Source organism: Mauremys reevesii, linkage group 9 (assembly GCF_016161935.1).
Source record: "Mauremys reevesii isolate NIE-2019 linkage group 9, ASM1616193v1, whole genome shotgun sequence".
Classification (NCBI taxonomy): Eukaryota; Metazoa; Chordata; order Testudines; family Geoemydidae; genus Mauremys; species Mauremys reevesii.
The window spans coordinates 92,689,430-92,709,974 of record NC_052631.1 but is presented as its reverse complement, the minus strand read 5'-3'; the positions used below and the strand labels follow the sequence as shown (position 1 = coordinate 92,709,974).

Here is a 20,545-nt window from a genome sequence, read left to right as displayed (position 1 = left end):
AGGGTCACACATCGCTTGAAGGCTGGAGTTTCTCTCCTCATGGTGAGAGTGGCTCCAGCAGGAGTTTAAATAACATTACATCAGAGTTGGGTACATTGCATGGAAGCCCTCTGAGATGTCATGTAACTGGGCTTTCTGGCTACCCTGCAGAGTTTCCTCCCCCCCTGGGGCAGAGCCTGCCTTTTCAGGGGATGCTGGGGTGTGTGTACCCAACATGGCTGGTGGGAGTGGCAATGGTTACTAGATTCATGAGCCCGATGGAGTTGAGTCCAAGGAGCAGAGGGGACTCAAGACCCACATTCACCCTGTGCTCCTTAGCTCTCCTGATGCATCTTTGTTCAGGGCCAGCCTTATGGTAAACAGGGTTCAAAACAAGAGCAGAGTCTGATGGCCTGGGGGTGGAATCAGCCTAGAGTTGCTGCCATTCCAACAGCCCTGCTGTCGAGGAGATGTGCTGTCAGCTGGTGAGTACTTTCCTTTCTGCTTTTCTAGCCAGAGGGAGTGATGGGACTGAGAAGGAAGTCTCAGAAGTTCCCAATGAGGTGAGGCCCCAAGTTAGTTATAAAGCTAGACCTGAACTGGAGTAAATGCTCACACACTTGTGTTCGCACTGATCCCTGAGGTAAAACATTCTCAATTGATTCCTGAGGCAAATTACTTTATGCTGGAGTTGTTCGTCTTAGGTTACTGAGACGTATTTACACAGCTTAACAGAACTTCAGGAGAAGAGTAAAAACTACTTCAAAAGAAAAGTTGTAGGTTTTACTAGTTGGTAGCTAGAGCTGGTCAGAAAATACTTGGGTTTCTTTCCCCCTGCCTGCAGAAAATTTAGACAAAAATGGAACTAAAATTTGTATGTATTGTTTTTTGCTAAAAAACAGCCCAAAACTTTTTGGGAAGAAACCTGTTGGTTTAAAACTGAAAATTTTGATTCGGAAATGTTGCTGCAGTGCCTCGTGCCTTCATTCTCCTCTATGGGCCAGGCTCCCTGGTTGGGTTACATCTCCCATGCTGCCTCAGGGCTTGTCTACATTTCAAACACTACAGTGGCACAGTTGCTGTGCTGTACTACTTCAGTGTAGACCAGTGGTTCCCAAACTTTAACAACCTGTGAACCCGTTTCACTAAAATGTCAAGTCTCGCGAACCCCCTCCTAAAAATGAATATTTCCAGGGATGTTCTCCTTTATCTGAGTATCTGTTATAAAAGCTGTGATCTTGTAAATATAAAATTTGTTTTTTATGACATGCTTATTACACACTATTTATTATTAATTATTATTTATCATTACGGTATTTTTATTACATTATGAAAATGGCAACACTCTTCCAAGATCTCACTTTTTTAGCTTGTATCACTTTGAATAAGCCTGTTATAAGACAAGGCTCCTATGTTTCATCAAGGAGTATCAGATGTGAAATAGCATGAAGGTATTTAAGAAGCCAACCCAAAGAGTTCCTCATACACAAGCATTCAGGTCTTGAGCAGTCCAGGCAAACAACGCACGTTACAACAAAGCTTAAACTTGTTCTTCGTAATAATTTTAAAAACAATACTAGCTGCCTATTTAATTTAAAAAACAGTAAAAAATATCCACCTCCCTTTCCATTTCTTATAAGGAGTCTTGAAGTTTAAATTGCCTCAGTGTGATGGATGTGCTTGCTTTGATCTGCTTAGCTCTTGGAAGTCCAGGTTTGGGAACCACTGGTGTAGACACTACCTATGCTGATGGGAGGCATTCTCTCATCAGTGTAGATAACTTACCTCCCCGAGAGGTGGTAGCTAGCTAGGCTGATGGAAGAATTCCTCTGCCGACCCAGTGCTGTCTACATGGTGACTTAGGTCAGCTTAACTATGCTGCTCAGGGGTATGGGTTTCACTCCTGAGTGAGGTAGTTAAGCCAACTGAATTTTCTAGTGTAGACCAGGCCTTAGTTTTCCCAGTTCCATGATGTGCCAGGGTTGCTTCGAAGTTTCTTGTTGTGGTGCATCTTGGGAGATGTACTCTAGATAGGAACCTGGCTCATACAGGAGAACAGAGACATGAGCACTCAAGCTACAGTTCCCTGAGGTGCTCCAGCAAGGTTTCAAAACAAATATTTTACTTTTTGGATGAAACTTTTTTTTATTTAGGTCAACATTTCCCTCTGAAAGCTGACACTTCTCAGGAAAAACTTTTGTTTAGTCCGAAGCCCAAGTTAACTGTCATGAAACGGTTTTGATGGTAAATTCCTGCACACCACTCTATTGGCAGTGATAGTTACAATGAGGCTTTATTCTTTAGTGAGAGTTAAAACCCTCTGTTCACCCAGCTAAATATCCCATTTCAGCACCACCACTGCCAAATTTAACTCCATCACCCCATTTTAAATTCCCAAGGTCAGTCTATTGTTTCAATTTGAAATACTTAGATCCTTCATTCCTTACATTTGGCCTTGCTTCCCCCACCCCTCCCCTGAAGAGCCCTAACAAAGGATACTTCTCAGTTCACTCAGGGATGGATCATAAGAATTACATGCCTGGCCTGCAAAAGGTATTTAACAATATACTTGTAGCAGGCCGGTCACCTTGCTCCGGCTCAGAAAGTGTTAAAAGCCATCCCTCGGGCTGTGGCTGAGAGCCAATGAGGAAGAGATGGGAGGTAGCCAATCAGAGCTGGCCAAGCCAGTATAAAAAAGAGCAGACCAGACGGGGTAGTCAGTCTCTCTCCAGTCCTGGAGAGAGATGGACCTGGCTGCTTGAAAGAGAAAAGTACCTTGGACAGCGCAGTGCTGGGAAAGGGCAGGAGGAGCTGGAGGAGCACCAGCCTAGCAATCCCCCCAGGCAGAGGCTTTGCTTTCAGGGCAGGGCTGTGGGGAGGCAGCCAGGGAAGGAAAAGGCAGCAGGTCCAACCCCCTGGCTGATGATGGCCCCTTCAGACTGCAGTTTGTCCCTGAGGGAACGGGCTAGATGAAGACTGGCAGTGGGTCACTGAGGCAAGGTGGGCTTAGGGAATTGGGGTTCCCTGGGCAGGGGAGGACCTCGAGTGTGGGCACTGTTGCGGGGCAGTACCCAGGAGAAGGGGCACCATGGGCCGGTGAGGGACAGGGGGCCTGAAGTACAGTGGTGCAGATTGACCAGAGGGGCAGGTAATAGAGGGTGCTCCAGGGCTGAGAGAGCTAATTCCCAGACAACCAGCAGGAGGCACTGCAATGGTGAGTGTGACCACCGTGCCACAATACTTATTTATAAAACAATGTTTCCCCTAATTTGCCATATTTTTTTTTCATTTATGGCAAGATAAGCCATAAGATATACTAGTAGCTGCCATCTGATTCAATTCTGACACTGTGTCTCAGGTTCTGCTTCACCCATGATTACATATAGGGCCCTCATCCTGCAGTATTTGAGCACCTCTGTCATTAATAGATACAGTCAAACCCCACCATAACGCGCCCTGCCGTAGCGCGAAATCGGATATAACGCGATCACAGCTTAGCTCCCCTTTAAGGTACAGTATAATACAGGTAGGTACTGTACCAATGGTCCCCAACACCATGACAGGGCAAAGAAGCTGCAGCCCCGCACCTGCCGGGAACAGAGAACTCCAGGGCTGCGGGCGCCAGTGCTCTCTGTCCCCGGCAGGTGCGGGGCTGCGGCTTCTCTCCCGCTTCAAGAGGAGCCCTGGCCCTGCGCCTGCAGCCCCAGAGTTCTCTGTCCCCAGCAGGCGGGGAGCCGCGGCTCCTCTCCCCTGCTGGGCACTAAGCACCAGGCAGTGCACCTCAATGCACCGCTTTAGGGACCACTTAAAACCTGATTGGTTTGAACCCCCGCTATACCGCGACCCCGCATTTAGTGCGATGTAACTTTTTGGATCCCAAAGGTCGCATTATAGTGGGGTTTCACTGTATTTATCTTCACGCACCTGTCTGAGGTAAGGGAAAGTCTTATCTCAATTTCTGGGCACAAGATAGAACAAGTGACTTGTCCAAGATCACAGAGGAAAGTTTTGGCTGAGCTGGGATCTTAAGTCCCAGGCTAAGTCACTCTGCACCAGGCCAGTGGTTCTCAAACTAGGGCCGCTGCTTGTTCAGGGAAAGCCCCTGGTGGGCCGGGCCAGTTTGTTTACCTGCCGCGACCGCTGGTTCGGCCGATCGCGGCTCCCACTGGCTGCAGTTTGCTGTTCCAGGCCAATGGGGGCTGCGGGGAGTGGCGCGGGCTGAGGGACGTGCTGGCCGCCCTTCCTGCAGCCCCCATTGGCCTGGAGCAGTGAACCGCGGCCAGTGGGAGCCGTGATCGGCCAAACCTGCAGACGTGGCAGGTAAACAAACTGGCCCAGCCCGCCGGGGGCTTTCCCTGAACAAGCAGCGGCCCTAGTTTGAGAACCACTGCACTAGACCATCCTTTCACACATCCTAGATTAGAGGTTCTCAAACTGGGGGTCAGGACCCCTCAGGGGGTGATGAGGTTATTACGTGGGTGGGGGGCGTGAGCTGTCAACCTCCACCCCAAGCCCCGCTTTGCCTCCAGCATTTATAATGGTGTTAAATGTATATAAAAAAGTGTTTTTAATTTATAAGGGGATCACACTCGGAGTCTCTTGCTATGTGAAAGGGGTCACCAGTAAAAAAGTTTGAGAGCCACTGTCCTAGATGGTTAGCCAGCCCTTCCCCAATGCCTCCCACACCAGCCTTCTTATGGGACTGATAAGGCATGGACTGAGTGGGAGTCCTGGTGCAATGGTTCTTGTTTTCAAGTAAATAGTAATAATAAAATAGTGAAGGAAAAAGTAAAAACTATGGGTCTGATCTAAAGTCCATCAACTCTAATGGGCTTTGGATCAGCTACTCTCAGTATAATTCTTTTTTTCCCCATTTTATATAGATACATACACATTTTTCCCATAAGGCATCAGTACCAATCAATACCTTTGTAGCACAAGCCTATGTATAAGCTCTGACTTTGTGCAAGGTGCTTCAGAACAAAAGGCAAACGCAGAAACTGTTAGCAAACTAAATGTAACAGGTTTCCTTTGGGGGTGAAGAAGAGTGTCATCGTGTTTGTTCTGATACCTTGCTGACTTAAATTGCTCTGTAACCTAAAAAGCACACACGGAGCAATTACGGGTGATATCTTATAGATTCACTTATTGATTTTCAGTCTCTGAAGTATATGTTGCACACAAAGGAAAATGTGTGTGTCCGTCCAGAAGTGTTGATCTGTTTGTGATTGTTGAGGGGCCATTGAGTAAGAAAATTGGGACGTGATGGGAATGGCACTTCAAGAATTAGTGAATGCAGAGTGTAAAATGATCTTTGCTTCAGCTGCAGTAGAATGATTTTATTTTCCTTAACATTTTCAATCAGAGATAGGAAGCCAATTATCTCTTTGTCATGTTCACAGAACTGCATAAACAAAGAGCATTTAGGAGGAAAGTGAAATATTTCCTGTTCTTTGGTCTTCTCAACACTCTTGGGGGTGGGGGTGGGGGGGAGGAGGTAGAGTTGTTTTAGCTTGGCAAGGAGGTTCAAGTACTGCAGTCTTGTCACTATTAGCACAATTCTCTTAAATAGTGATGGGGCAACCTTGCAGGTTTTGTAGGCTGTTTGGATAAGAGTCGGAAAGTGCAGCTGCTTCTCCCAGTGGATCAAGAACTCTTTAATTAAGAGAGTGAGCTAGAAATCTCATGAGTTGTTCTTTTCCATGATACCTAGAACTTCTTTGTTCTCTCTGGTTTGAAAGTAACACAAGAATAGCCTTTTTCATGGTCTCTTTTTGCTCCTGGTCCCTTCAATAGCGAGGAAGTTTAGAGGCAAAAGTGGGGATCTGTGCAGGCGATACCCGAAGAAGAAAGAGAATTTACTTGTAACAGGATCTTCAGGATGGTGGCCCACACAGATCCAAACTCCCCATCTTTCTTCTCTTTTCTTCTGACTGTCTTCGACTTTTAAGGATACAGAGAGAAACTTAAGGGTAGTTTATTGTTAGTTACTGTACTTTATATACACACTCTCCCAAATGCTTACCTTCTGAGGAAGCATGTGTGGTATCTAATGGCCACTGCTCACCACATGCTCATCCCAAAAGTATTTGTTTCATCATTTTGAACAGTTACAAGCAAGTGACTTTTTTTTTAAAGGCACTCAGCTGGACAAGAATAGCATGTTCAGATACCCTAATGTGGACAATAATCACAAGAACTTCAGCCTTCATGCTGCAGGAGAAGTGGTAATCAGTCTCTTGAGTTGGAAAGAAATTCTCCCCCTCCCCCTATGGAACAGCATTCTAATATTGTCCAGGGCTGCATACCTGGGATAGGCTTGGTTGGAGATAGGCTATTCTTTTCCTGTATGGCAATCCCTATAGTGCTATTAGAGCATCTGCCTAGGTTTTCAGCCATAACTCTGAACTCCTTTGCTTCTATGTATTTGAATTCAAGGTTTAACATTGTTTTGGGTCAGATTAATCCATAGCGTAATTCCATAGACTTCACTGGCGTTACATCGGGGCAGATTTGGCCCCATGTTTTGCAGTGAAATTAATATCAGCTGTTAAACCTTTTAGCTGCTAATTAAATGGACTGTGTCTATGTAACGTACAAATCAGTCCATATTCTCATATCACTGCCAGATGGAATTTCATTAAGTTGCTTAAGTAATTATACAGAGATGGCAGCAATTAGCATTTCTGAATATTTTAGTTTTAGTGCATCTATAACTATCTTAGTCTGACCATTAATAAATATTGTAATGAGGTCTAGTAGAATTTACATTTGGCTTCACAGGGACGTTAAGTTGATAAATAGCTCAGTGAAGAAGAGTAAATGAAAACTGAGCTCAGACACTATTTGAAAATTAAAGCCCAGAGTTACTCTAACCATTTCAAAGTTATCCTCTAGCTCCTTTGAAATATACCAAGTCCATTTGTCAAGCAAACTTAATTCGTATCAAAGGCACTGGTTTAAATTCCAATTCGTTGGGATGACTGATGGTGACGCCCTCGCATTCCCAGCCTTAATTTGTATTGCTTTTTACTCAGTACTTGGAACTGATTTTGACTTCGTGTGCCTTACAGCAACTTGGAAAGGAGGGGGAACGTGGTCCAGGGGTTAGAACACAGGGCTGAGTTAGGACACATGGGTTCTGTCTCTGGCTCTGCAACTGATCCAATGTGTGGCTTTGAACAAGCCAGTTAATGCCCCCGCCTCAGTTTTCCCATCTGTAAAATGGAGATGATGATTCCTTACATCACACGGCACTGAGGATGGAGCAATTAAATGGAATTACACTCATGGCTGTGCCTTTCTAGGCTAGGTAATCCTACTCTCTTACATCCTACCTGAGCCAGACCTTTGAACTAGAATCCACAACAAACCCAGCCATTACCCCAGGAATCCTGACACTGGACTAAGCCAGGTGACATAAGTCTGTTAGACAATTGTAGAGTCAGTATCTGGAACAAAACCCAGAACAGAAGTGCAACCACTGCAAAATGAAATTTGTCACAACACCCCAGTTTAAGAATTTCAAGGCCAAAGTGCTTCTGCGTAAAAACACAGGAATACACCTGGAGGTATGTAAACCAGTGAACAAAGGACATATCAGCTGAATTTTGGGCCTAATCTTTCTAGCATATGGAACAGCCACTGAATCCAACCCCTTTGTGCACAAATATTCCCCATTACTTGGTATATGGAAGTGTGTCCTACCTGAAGTACAGTATCAATATTTCATGTAGAGCTTCATTATCTGGAGTAACATAAGGGACAATTTGCTCTTTGATGATGATAAAGAATGGGGAGAGGGTATTTTAATAGGACAATTTAATGTTAAACGCTAAGGTCAGAAATTTCAGTTCCCTTAAGCAGAGGCCTGTGTTCTGCTAGATGCCCAGGACTGACCATGATATTTTGCCTATGGATGTTAAAAGTATTGTTTGGGCACCTAGTTTGAAAAAGGGTGTACTGAAAGAGACAGCAGGAGTCTAGCAGACTGTATGCCAAATTTCATTTCATTCCATGTGTGATCATCAGTAACATGTTAAGGTGTCCAATCCAACCAGTTCATAAATTCCCTCCATTACATCTGCTGGAATTAGTTGTTCCAGAGAACTCACTGGGCCTTCTTCTGATCCGGCTTAAATCTAGTTTTATACTAGTCTGTGCAGTGGCACTTGCTGATTTACACCTGATTTAGAATCAAGCCTATTTTATTTTATGCTGGTGAATATTGGTAGTAGTAATTAACAGGAATCCTATAACTCAACATTTATCAGACACATCTAGTAATTGTGCATAAGAAGCTGTGAGCATGCATATGTATTTGTAGATTAAAATCCTACTATGAGCATAAAAAAAGAGGTAGATAGAGGGCCTGCTTCTCTTTTCACAGCAGTGTAAAAGATAACTCCATTGGCATCAATAGTTAGTAAGAAGAGAATTGGGCCCAATACAGATGTAGTTCTAGCAGCTAGAAATTGACTATTACAGAGTTCCAAGTTGTATTAATGGCAACAGAAAATAGAAGGGAGAAGTGATTTAATGATACAAAGATAATTGCATTAAAAACAACACATCTTAAATTGATTGCTATGGTAGTTGCTGCACCAATACTATTAATCATCAGCAATAATAAATTTTGTCTGAATAAAAATAACTAATTCAGCTGGCACACAATTATGAATTTAGACGGGGACAGCATGTAGAAACAGCTACCTGCTTATGAAGGTGATGGAGGAATTATTGAGGTCTGTGTTATGCAGAAGGTCAGAGTATGTGATCAGACCAGTCCATTGTGAGCTTAAAATCTATGAATATTCCTTTAAACTATCCTGTATGTGAGGTGGATACATTCTGAACTGTAATAAGCAACAAAGAGTCCTGTGGCACCTTAAAGACTAACAGGTGTATTGGAGCATAAGCTTTCATGGGTCTGACGAAGTGGGTATTCACCCACGAAAGTTTATGCTCCAATACATCTGTTAGTCTTTAAGGTGCCACAGGACTCTTTGTTGCTTTTTACAGATCCAGACTAACCCGGCTACCCTTCTGATACTTGGTTTCTGAACTGGTGAGTTTTGTGCTTACCTAAAAATAAAAAATAGAATTCAGAAGAGTTGCTTAAATTTATACGGTTATGTAAAGCCTCCCCTCAATCCAGTAGAATGCGATTGTAAGATTTTGTAACTTTTCAGTCATTGCTAGTATGATCATTAAGTTCTGTAACCTTTTTGCAAACTTTGTAACTTTAGTTACTCTTAGCATAGCCCTTAAGTTTTGTAACTTTTGCAAACTTTGTAAACGTGTCAGTTACCACTTGTATAAATCTCCAAGCTTTGCAATATTCCATCAGGCAATCAGAGAGAGTGTGAACAAGGGAGTGTATGTGGGACTGGGTGGAGAGGAACTGCAAGGAGAAAAGAGCCTGGAGTCAGGTGTGTCTGATGTAATCTGCCCTAAGAAGGCAATCATGGGGTGCTGTAAAGAAAAGAAGAACCTGGTATGCATGAAAGGAACGAGGCCTGGGAATGCTTCTCAGTGACGGACACAGAAAGGAAACTCAGCGTACGTGACAGGAGCTGCCCAGTTCCAATAAAAGGCAGAAGGCATGCGCACAAGCCGCCTGCTTCCTGACCTGCTCGCTGGCCCGGATCCGTGACCGCAGGTGGACACACCAGATCTACTATGCTTCAACTTCTTGGCTTCCTCTGCTGTCTCCGGTAACTCTCTGTCTGTGTGAGTATGTGGGTGCATGAGGGTATGAATGCGATGAACGTGTGCACGCATGAATAAGCTTCATCCCTTTTCTGTTTGATCAGATAGCGGCATTTAATAAAACCAATATAAGGGTAACCCTGGGTTGGTTTCTGGGGAAACTGAGGTAACATATACCATTCCAGGCTTTTTAGGGAGTGGTTCAGTTCCAACTATCTAAGATTATGTCTACACTACAAGCTCAAGGAGTGGTTCCCCTGCTTGCGTACATGTACTTGCGCTAGTTCTCACTGAGCGCTACAGTAATACAAATAATACATTTCTGTATTTGTTGTTGTTCGTTTTTTTTTTTCTGGAAGCTAAAATGTAATTTTTTCTCATCAAGCTGATTTCTGAGAGCATGGGGAATAAACCCAGCTGTTAAACAAGTTTAGACCAAAAACTGAAATAATCTTGTGTTCTACATCAGAGGTCGGCGACCTTTCAGAAGTGATGCGCCGAGTCTTCATTTATTCACTGTGATTTAAGGTTTCGCGTGCCAGTCATACATTTTAACATTTTTAGAAGGTCTCTTTCCGTAAGTCTATAATATATAACTATTGTTGTATGTAAAGTAAATAAGGTTTTTAAAATGCTTAAGAAGCTTCATTTAAAATTAAATTAAAATACAGCGTCCTCCGGACCAGTGGCCAGGACCTGGGCAGTGTGAGTGCCACTGAAAATCAGCTCGCGTGCTGCCTTCGGCGCCCGTGCCATAGGTTGCCTACCCCTGGCCTACATTTTACTGTACAGTTGAGGGAACACCCTCAGTAAATAGGCCAAAAGGCGTACAACATCTACAAAGCTGTAGGTGGCCAAAGCTTGCTCTGAAAGCTTTCTGGTCATGTTATATACATGGTCAGTCAAACTATCCAGGGGCTACACAATTACTCAGATCAGTAGCCCCATTGAATTCATTTGGGATTCAGGATTTAGCCCATAGTCTCCTTGCAACTGGGTGACATACAGCATGCTGCTTGGGAACAGGGCCGCCTAGAAGATTCAGGGGGCCTGGGGTCTTTGGCGGTGGGGGCCCCCGCCGCCGAATTGCCGAGGAAGACCCAGAGTGGAAGAAGCTCTGCGGGCCCAGGCGCGCGAGTGAAGGACCCTGCTCCAGGGGCCCCGAAAAACTCTCGTGGGGGCCCCTGCAGGGCCTGGGGCAAATTGCCCCACTTGCCCCCCCTCTGGGCGGCCCTGCTTGGGAAATATCTTTGGAAGAACTTCTGCAATACCTACAGACCTCAGTGGCAGTCGCAGCTGGTCTAGAGAATTTAAAATAATAAATAGCATGAAGTAAATATCCTAAGTTTGCTGTAAGATGGGTGTGAAGCTGACCTGAAGGAATAATTATCCCCCTCCAAGCACAGTTCTCCCCGCCCTTGTATTGAAAATGACTTTCCTTCTCCCACAACTCATTCCTGCCCCGTTACTGTCTTGACTGGAGGCTGCTAAGCTCTCTGTGATACTGACTGTCTCCTAATGATAAACATGGCCTACCACAAAGGAGCCAGAAGCCTGGATCCTGGGTCAGGCTCATGGGTAGAGCAGGTTGGAAACGAAAAATGGTGATTCGCTGAAGCAAAATGTTTTTGCCACGTCTGTTACGGAGTTGACGAAACTGGTTGAAACACCATGTCCAAGGGGCCACAGGTCTGCAGCATTGAGCCTGTGAGCCCAGGTGCTCAGGGCTGCTATGCCGGCTGCAGTGCTGCATTGATCCTGCCAGCCCCAGCGAAACCCAGGTGGAGCGTGGTCCCTCGGAGCGGCAAGGCTCCTTGCTCCAGGGAAGAGTCTAGGCCGCTGGGGAAGACAGAACAAACAACAGATTTAAATCCTTGGGTTGTGCTCAGGCACCCTGGTGATGAATTTCATATAAGAACCTAGAGAGAAACAAAAAGTACATACTGAATCTCACTAAAAACGGAGGGTGAAATCCTGGCCCCATTGAAGTAAATGGCAATACTCCCATTGACTTCAAGAGGGTCAAGGTTTCATCAAGAGTAGTGAAAGAGCCTCTTCTGGCCTTGTTTCCCCTGCTCTGCTCTACCATTCAGCCTCACTCCTGGGCTTTTCTTCAGCGTACACTGGCGCTGGTGCCAAACTGTGTGTTGATTTTGTGGGGACAAATATCTACAGCAGACTAGAATAAGAGGTGGTGAATTAAATCCCCAGTGGGTCAAATGGAAAAAAGAGTTAAACTTTGTTAACACGGCTGAAAGGATAATGCACCAACACTGCTTTAACACCCACATAGTCTTATTGCACATTCCATCTTTATGTTCTGTAACACGGTCTTTCTCGCTTTCTTTTACTTTTTTATTTAATGGACGATTAACAGATTCTTTCTATTTTATCATCTTCTGAGCTGGCCACAGCTAATCTTTCTAAATAAATAAATAAATAAAACACCCCCTTCCCTCCAATCCTTCCCAAATCTTATTCATGGCACAGCTTCAGCTCTGATTTCCGTGATTTATTATAGCTGTGTTGCTCACACCACTGTAATCAAGGCTTGTCAGCATTTCCATTATAACTTCTCTTCCCAGGAGTCTATTAACTAGTCTGTAAAAAATTTGCCTGGGGCTGTTATGAAGAACCTTTGCCATTTGTTGTAAGAGTGGAGCACAGTAAGAGTACGTAGTTTCTTGATGCTTATGAAGTATGCTCTTAAGGCCTGATCCAGAGCCCACTGAAATCAATGGAAAGGTTCTCATTGACTGCAATGGGCTTTGAACCAGGCCTTCCTCTGTTTAGTTAGCGTAAGGTTTTGGGCTGCTACCCATCACCGCAGTATAACCATAAAAGATTGACAACAACAAGCCAGTGGATTTTACGGAGACTCCAGCTCTTCTTCCTTTCAGAGTTGCAGAAAAAGCTCTGCTTGGAGTTGAGTATCTCTTTCCATACTTGGTATGAGGGATTGGAGGAATGGACGGTAGTGAGAATGTTGCCTTCGTGCTAAAACGAATGTTTTATGTTCTGTGCCAAAATATCCCGTGCATCTTCAGTTGAAAATGACAGCACAGAGTAAGTCAGAGGCACCTAAATAAGTAATTATTAGTAGAGATGAACCCAAACCTAAGCCCTGAGCCTGAATACCCTTAACTTTGCTATCTAACCTTAGATCTGGATTCAAATAACTCCTTCCTTTGGGTCTGCTGCTGCTAGGTGCTCAGTACCCTCAATGCTCACTGATTTGGAGCTGAGGGCGACAATCGTCTTATGGTAGGTGCACAGCACCTTCCAGGATTTGGCCTTTTAGAATGGACCCAGCCAAAATCTCAGAATTAAGTGCTCCTGAACACTGGAGGGTTTGAAAAGTCTGGTGGGTATCCTAGGGTGTCCCTTTAAGCAATGCTTCTTGAATTGTGCACATATTTTTTTAAAAAGACATTTTCTTGTAATAGAGAGAAGTTTTGGGTGCTGAGCAATACAGGATTGGGTCTGTGAGGTCAAGGGGAGCTAATGTCAATTGAGAGGATAGCTGTGCACTTTTAATGCTGAACTGACACTAAGGAGAGCTGGAGTTGCCTCTGCTACAGACTTTTTGTGTGACCTTGGGCAAATCACTGAGGGACAGATTTTTAAGTCTTTTGATGCCTAATGCCCATTTAAATCAATTGAGTTAGGCACCTAAATACATCTAAAAATTTGGCCTTTCATATCTCTGTGCCTCAACTCCTCATCTGTAAAATGGGAGTAATAGTACTCTCTTTATCCGTCTTGTATCTTAAATTTAAAGTTTGTTTGGGCAGGAAGGATTCTCATTATGTGTCCATGCTGCTTAGCATAATGGGGCCCTGATCTGGGTGGCACTTGGATCTGCAAGGAGGCTATGTCCGTTTTAGATTTGCCAAGATTTGCTGGGGTACTTAAGTGCTATTCTAATGCTAACAATAATAATTGTCAGTTTTCATTTTATAAGTGTCCTCTAATTTGTCTGGAGGTGTTTAGAAAAAAGCTTTGAATGCCTGTCTAAAATATCATGTCCTCAATGTCTGTCTGAAGCTTCGTGATCTCTTGTGAAGCTACTTAGATTAACTTTGCATTTGGTGATGACAACCCTCAAATGTAGCATGAGTTAGGAATTAACTTTTTTTTTCCTGTCAAAAAAGAACCACCTCTTCAGAGCAGAAAGTAATGTGAGCATTAATCAAAGCTTACAAGTCAAACTGATGCCGTCAGTTTCAATAAGAGGAAAGAAAAACCGCAAAACATGAAAAGCCAGATCCTGCCCTGTGATCAGGGGCGGCTCTAGGCACCAGCAAAACAAGCTGGTGCCTACCAGCAGTCATGCCGAGCTGCCCCTGCCTGTGATGGGGTGTACCAGGCTCAGAGGCCCCCTGCTGGAAGCCTCGGGGTCCTACCACACCCTGTCCCAGAAAGGAGCAGTGAAGCGAAGTTCTCCAAGTGGCCTAGAGAGACTATTCAGGAGGCAGCCAATCAGGGAAAGGCTGCAGGGAGCAGCCAATCAGAAGATTGCAGACCATATAAAAATAGCTGCAGTGCCAGAGTCAGGCAGTTGCTGTCTGGAGCTGGAGGTGCATTGATGGTGTTCCTGGCTGGTTGGAGGACAGAGCTACAGAACTGCAGACAGAGCAGTTGCTGATAGGGCCAGGTGGAGCTCTTGGCTGGCTGCAGGGACTGATTACAAGACTTTAGCCCTACGGTAAAGGTGAAGTATTTATGTAAGTGCTGGGGCTGCAGAGAAATGGCCCAGGGAACTGTAACAGCATAATGAAGAGCTAAAGGGAGTACAGCAGTATGTGGGTGCTATTCATGGGGTCCCTGGGCTGGTGACTGGAGTAGCGGGTGGACCTGGGTCCCCCCCCATTAATCACTGGGGAAGTGGCCTCATTATTGGACTTTGATACACCCCCGAAAGGGGAACTGAACTACTTAGTGGCCCATTTGAGGAGCTGGGGCCAGAAGGGCCCAGTGAGGGCAAAAGGAAGCCCTGGATGGCTTGATACCAGGGTTGGGACTCTTTAAAGACTGCAGACTGAGACTTTACCATTGAACTGTTTATCCTGGAAGGGGTTTTGTTTTGTTGAAAGCCCACAGACTGTGTTTGAGACTTGGCTGGAAAAACCACCGACAGGAGTCACCACACCTGGCCAGGGGGTGCTCACAGGTGAGTGCCACCCATTATATGCCCACGTTAGAGTCAATTTAGTTAATCAATTCCATGGGAGCATGACTGGGCTCTGTGTCTCCCACTGAAGCCCAAGGCAACCATCTTATTGACTTCAATGAGAGCAGGAGCTGTCCCTTGGTGTGGATCAACAATAACATTGAGGTCTTGGAGCAGTGTTTATTCAGTCAAAACTCCCCTGACGTCATTTACCTGAGTAAAAACTGAGTGAGGACTTCAGGGTTTGGCTCTCTGCCAAACTCTTTGTCACTAGGGATTACTAACATTCATCATCACTAGCAATACGTAGCTAACCACAAAGAGAGAGTTTGGTCATTGGTGTCTGATCTTTCCACATTGGTATTTTCCTGAAGTATTCAGGTCATGCCGTAAAGGTTTCAGAAAGCAGAGCATACCTCTCCCACTGACTATTTTAAACAGGACATTTGTAAAATGAAATCTCAAGTTTGAGGAATTCCTGTTTAGCTCAGAGCCATTTGTCTGTGTCCTGAGTCTGTTGCTATGAGAGTAGCCAGTGGCAGATAGCAAAGCCATTTTATGAAAATGGCATGCTTCCTACAGCAGGCTATTGCCTTTGCCTTCCCATTGTTGCAGAGGCTCTGCAGTGTAGCTCAAGGAGGAGTATCACCTAAAGAAGTCACAAAACAGCAATTCCGCACTGGCTGGCGAGGGGCTTACCAAAGAGAAACCATGCAACCTTTCGTGCATTTATTTGCTGCAGTTTCCATTTGTAAAGCAAATTAAGTAACAAACATTGCTTGCTGAACAGTAACCTGCATCTCTGCTTCATAGAGAAAAGTTTAAAGGAATCAGTGCAGACCTTAGGTCTCTAGTGATCTCTGATTAGAGCAGAGGTTTCAGCTGTATAATTTTTTTTTAAGATAGAGAAGCAGAAAATGATGCAGATGCTTATTTTTGTCAGTTCATTTCCAATGTTAAGTTACCAGCAAGTTTGAGGTGTCTCTCTTCAGTCTGGCACTGATTTTAGCTTCACCAAAGGAATAATTCCATCATTCCCAATGCATTCAGCTACTGTACTAACGGTGTACTTGTGGTGGGGATATACAGTAGTGGAGGCAATAAGCCTAGAGCGTACATGCATCACTGTACAATTTCCTGAACACGCTTTCTTGGGAATGAGGGATATAAAACTTCAGAAGAACAAAGTGATTTCCTTTGCAAGTTTGGAGTAGGCGAAGAATATGCTATGAGCATGCATCCAGACTGGCAAACTTGTAGGTACACTAGATACACATGTAAGACATGGCATGGGGTGAATACAGTACAGTTATCTTCACCATCTATTTGACTGGAGCTTTGAGGCACTACTAAAATCTGTGCTATTTTTATATTCCTCCTTTTTCTAAGCCCTATCAAAGGCTCTTCCATTTCCCCCTCAAACTCTCTCTCTCTCCCATGGTCATCACTCTTCTGGCCACCTTTTGGGACCCATCAATATGTCCTCTTCAATGTTTGCCAGAATCTCTTTGGGTGGTGGAACACACATTCTCCCCCAGGGACATAATGTATTGCTTCTTGCTGGGCTCCCAGCCCCTGATAGCCTGGGAAGAGAGGGACTGGGACTGGAGTCTGCTACAGCAAAAGCCCTTGGCTTGACTTGACCATAGTTGTGTTAACACACAACCCCAAGTGTCTAGCTGGTGTTATAGAATCCGCTGGCCAAAGTTCGCCATTGTTTTAAAGCCTTTATTTTTAGTTTGATATCGAAAAATAATGCCAAGTTGGCTAAAACAGGGGTTGTCTTCAAAGCTTAAAAGCAAATCCAAACAATATTTTTTTTAATGATTTTTGGCTAAAAATGAAGTGCTTATCTTCCACATAAAAATACTGACAAACGATGCTCCACAATGCTCCTGGGAGGAAGATTGGTATTAGCTCCATACGGCAGATGGGAATGCGATACAGAGGCTGTTGCTAGGGCTACCCCATGGCAATTATATGGCCTCCCACTCATGGTCTGTAATGTGTTCATTCTCACAATGCCTCTGTCCAGTAGGGTTTGCTATTATCCCAACTGTACATGTGGGAACTGAGGCACACAGAAACTAAGAGACTTACCTAAAGTCAGGTAGGGACTCAGTTGCAGAGCAAGCAGGGCTGCCCGGGGAGGTGGGGGCAAGTGGGGCAATTTGCCCCAGGCCCTGGACCCCACAGGGGCCCCATGAGCCCTGGCCTGTCGGCGATCCGGGTCTTCAGCGGTGGGGGGCCCTTCAGTGCTGCTGAAGACACAGAGCGACTGCAGGGCCCCCCGCCGCTGAAATGCCGCTGAAGACCCAGACCGCCGCCGGGTGAGTACAAGCGCCGCAGCTTCCCCTGCTTTGCCCCAGGCCCCCTGAATCCTCTGGGCGGCCCTGAGAGCAAGGAACAGAGCCCAAGCCTCTCAAATCCCCGGCTGGCACCCTAACCACGGGACCTTCCTCACGGGAACTGTACTATAGCTTTTCTCTTAATTTCAGACCATTGCCAGTGGTAGCAAGGGTAGGGCATTAGGGTAATCTGGCTGCAGGTGTTTTAGCTGCAATGTTCAGAGCAGATCTAAACAACATGCTGGAGGCTGCTAGTGGCTTCTCTATGCGAACTCTCCCATCACTGCTACTATCAATGAAGATGTACAAGTAGTAGCAAGAATGGGACATTTCAGGGGAAAAGTGTATCGCCATAGGCAAGGCCGGAGAGGTTAAGTGACAAGTGAAAGTTTCCCAGCTAGTGAGTGAATTTAGCTGGCTCCCAGTCCTGGACTCAGGACACTGGACCGTGCTACCTTTCTAAGCAGAGACACACCATGGTTTAAAAAGGAATGTTAGTGAAGTTGGCCAAGACCTCGAGGTGTAGCTGTGGCTATTTACGGAAAAGGATGGGTGCTTTGTAAAAGTCCCATAGAGCAGAACTGTAATGCTACACCTGAGCCCCCTTGAGATAAGAGAGTTCAGTGAGAGTCATTGGGGAAACAGGAAGAGAAAGGAAATGACTCTGAGTTCTAGAACACACATTAGCATATCAATGGCTTTATAAGCACCTTCCGCATGGTCTCTTGCTCATGCCAGAAAATTTGCTACAGCAGCAATCAGAGATTAGACGGGGGAATTGAAAAACCGAGGAGGAACAGTTGGAAAATAACAGCTGAAAATGTAGATCTCATTAACCCTTAGGAAGCTGGCTTAGTCCCAGGTGGATGCTATCTGTGATTGGACTAATTTCCAAGAGATTAGGGTAGCTCTTGGGGGATGCTGTGCTACAAAGGAGAGAGCAGCTTGGCTGCTGGGAGATTCTGGACCTGGCTGAGAGTGGTGTGAATCTCAGTTCAACCTACTTCACGCCTGCCAATGCCCCTTACTCATCCTCTCACCATGCTCTGTTACCACCAGATTCTGATGCCTCCCTCAGGCCAGGATCCAAGAAGATCAGAGATGGGTCACATGAAGTGGCCAAGACAAATTGGGGAGGTGGAATCTCTTAGAGCCCACAATAGCTTCCTGTAGGGAAGTTTGGGTGCATGAAGCTATTGACCTACTGGAAAGTCCAAGGTGTTTGCCAGCATTTGGATGGCTCTTTAGAGGCAAGGAGTGGTCTCATTTTGTTCAGGAAGGGAAACAAATGGGAATAAAGAGATGGAGTGTCCCTAGCCTCTGTTTGCCAGAAGCTGGGATTGGGTGACAGGGCATGGATTGCTTGATGATAACCTGTCTGTTCATTCCCTTTGGGGCACCTGCCATTGGCCACTGTCAGAGGACAGGATACTAGGCTTGATGGACCTTTGGTATGACCCAGTATGGCCATTCTTATGAGTCTGAGAGGAGAGGCACTGACCATTAGAGTGTTATCTTAAATATAGTTAATGACTGCAGAACCCAGATGATAAATAAACTTGTCTGTCATCAGCTGGCTGTCTTTAGTTAGAGAGTTCTATCACAACTGAGCCCCCAGCTGCTAGGCTGAGCGAAATCCCCCATAAGTGATTCCTGACTTTATTCCCACGTTTATCCGTTTGCTGCCTGGAATGTAGCCTTCAAGTGAGAAGACTAAAAACATCGTCAAGCGGTGGGTCCATTGTAAGGAATGAGCTGGATCCTTGAACAATGGGACTCTTGGGACTCTGGCTGCTCTGTTACTGAGGTGAGTTTACAGTGTTGTTTTCCTTCAGATAGATGTTTTATGCTTTCATTCTATACGAGCAGGGACAACTGTCTACTCGATGAGTGAAAATTACCAAATTTCCAGTGGTCTTGCCTTTCTGAGTTAGTAACAAAACATTGTTCAAAATTAGAAGAGCCAGTACTTGAACCCATGTCTAGATTTAGAATGGGGCTTGGAGGGGCTGAAATTTCTCTCAAATCTTGCAAGATTGGGCGAGTCCATGAGATGATTTTTAATCTATTTTTGAAATGAGATTTTCATCATACCCAACATGGAAACAGAACATAAGCTCTTTTTAAATTGGCTCAATCCCAGAACCAAAATAGGTTCATCTTGAAATTTTGAAGTGTTTTTTATGAATTCTAGGGTTTCCTCTTCTCTGAAGATGTTATAGCAAAACATTCCCAAGTCTTTATTTTAAACTGAAAAACTCTCTTTTGCAATTATTTTTGGCTGCTACTGAAAACATTGGCAGTGTCTAGTACCATAACAGACCTTTTGCGTGCAAAGCCAAGAAATAGAGTATTTTTCTATGAAAAGTTGAAACTTTTTTGACTTTTTTTTTTAAAAAAAACTTTTTGTTTAGTCAAAATTGCTGAATGTTTGCAATCAGTGTTACGTTATAAATATTTAATAAATTCTCTTTACAGTGTTTTTGTTTCAGTGGGAACTGAAATACTGTGTTCCCTTTCAGTTCCACCTTAAAACAGTCAGTCCGTGTACAAACTCACCAATACAGGGAAGTTCAAATGACACTGAAATACAGCAGTTATGTGATAATGCTTTTAGAGAGGTAAATAGTAAGAGTAGCGATAGCAATGTTTCAGCTTGAAGGTGCCCTTTGAATACCTTAGCCAAGAATCTCATGGGAACACACACGCTCTAATTAACTTAGCCGCAGAACACACCCATGAAATGGGTATTGTAAGGCTTATTATCCCTATTTTATACCTGGGGCAATGGAAACTGTGAGTGGGAGACACGGAGGAGACTGGGGCTGGGATCCATGGGGAGAGGAGAGACTGGAAGCTGGTAAAGAAAAGGGTGGGAGGGGACACTGAGATCAGAGGAAGAGCTTGTCGGAAGAGAAATCGGGACTGGGTGGACAAAGATGAGACCAGTGTGGGATGGGGGGGGGGGAACAGCTTATGTGACAAGGAGCTGGGAGGGGGGAATTGGGGAGGGAGGAGGTGGGGATTCGGATTCTGATAGCAAGCTCAGAGAGTAATACTAGTCTGGGACTGAGGGGAGAAGCCTGGGGAGTGGATCGTGGGACTTGGGTAGGCAAGGAGAATGGGACGGGGAAAGGAAGAGGTTGGAAGGGGCGGTACAGAAGGGATACAGCTTGGGAATGGACTGTGCCCTCTCCGACACACTCTCCTCCAGAGCTGGGGATGGAAGCCAGGATTCCTCAGTCTCACCAGCCCTCTGCTGTCAGCCATGTCTGTGAAACACACTCTAAGCAATGATTTACATTGATGCCTCTTACCCCAGTTTCAAGCAGGG

At 45.0% G+C, this 20,545-nt stretch overlaps 1 protein-coding gene across 30 annotated transcripts in view; it reads left to right on the top strand.

Moving 5' to 3' along the window:
- GPR50 (G protein-coupled receptor 50) overlaps window positions 1-20,545 on the top strand; it is a 280,991-nt gene that overhangs the window by 84,399 nt on the left and 176,047 nt on the right. For 5 of the 30 annotated variants that reach the window (XR_005584889.1, XR_005584885.1, XR_005584888.1 and 2 more), the window contains exons 1-3: window positions 14,267-14,404; window positions 14,767-14,863; window positions 18,909-19,018. The exons of 14 other annotated variants lie outside the window; for them this stretch is intronic. The gene's annotated coding sequence lies outside the window, so the exon portion shown is untranslated. Of the gene's footprint in view, window positions 1-14,259; window positions 14,418-14,766; window positions 14,864-18,908; window positions 19,019-20,545 lie in introns of those variants that run through there. 11 more of the 30 variants (XR_005584882.1, XR_005584883.1, XR_005584884.1 and 8 more) reach the window with 11 other exon arrangements.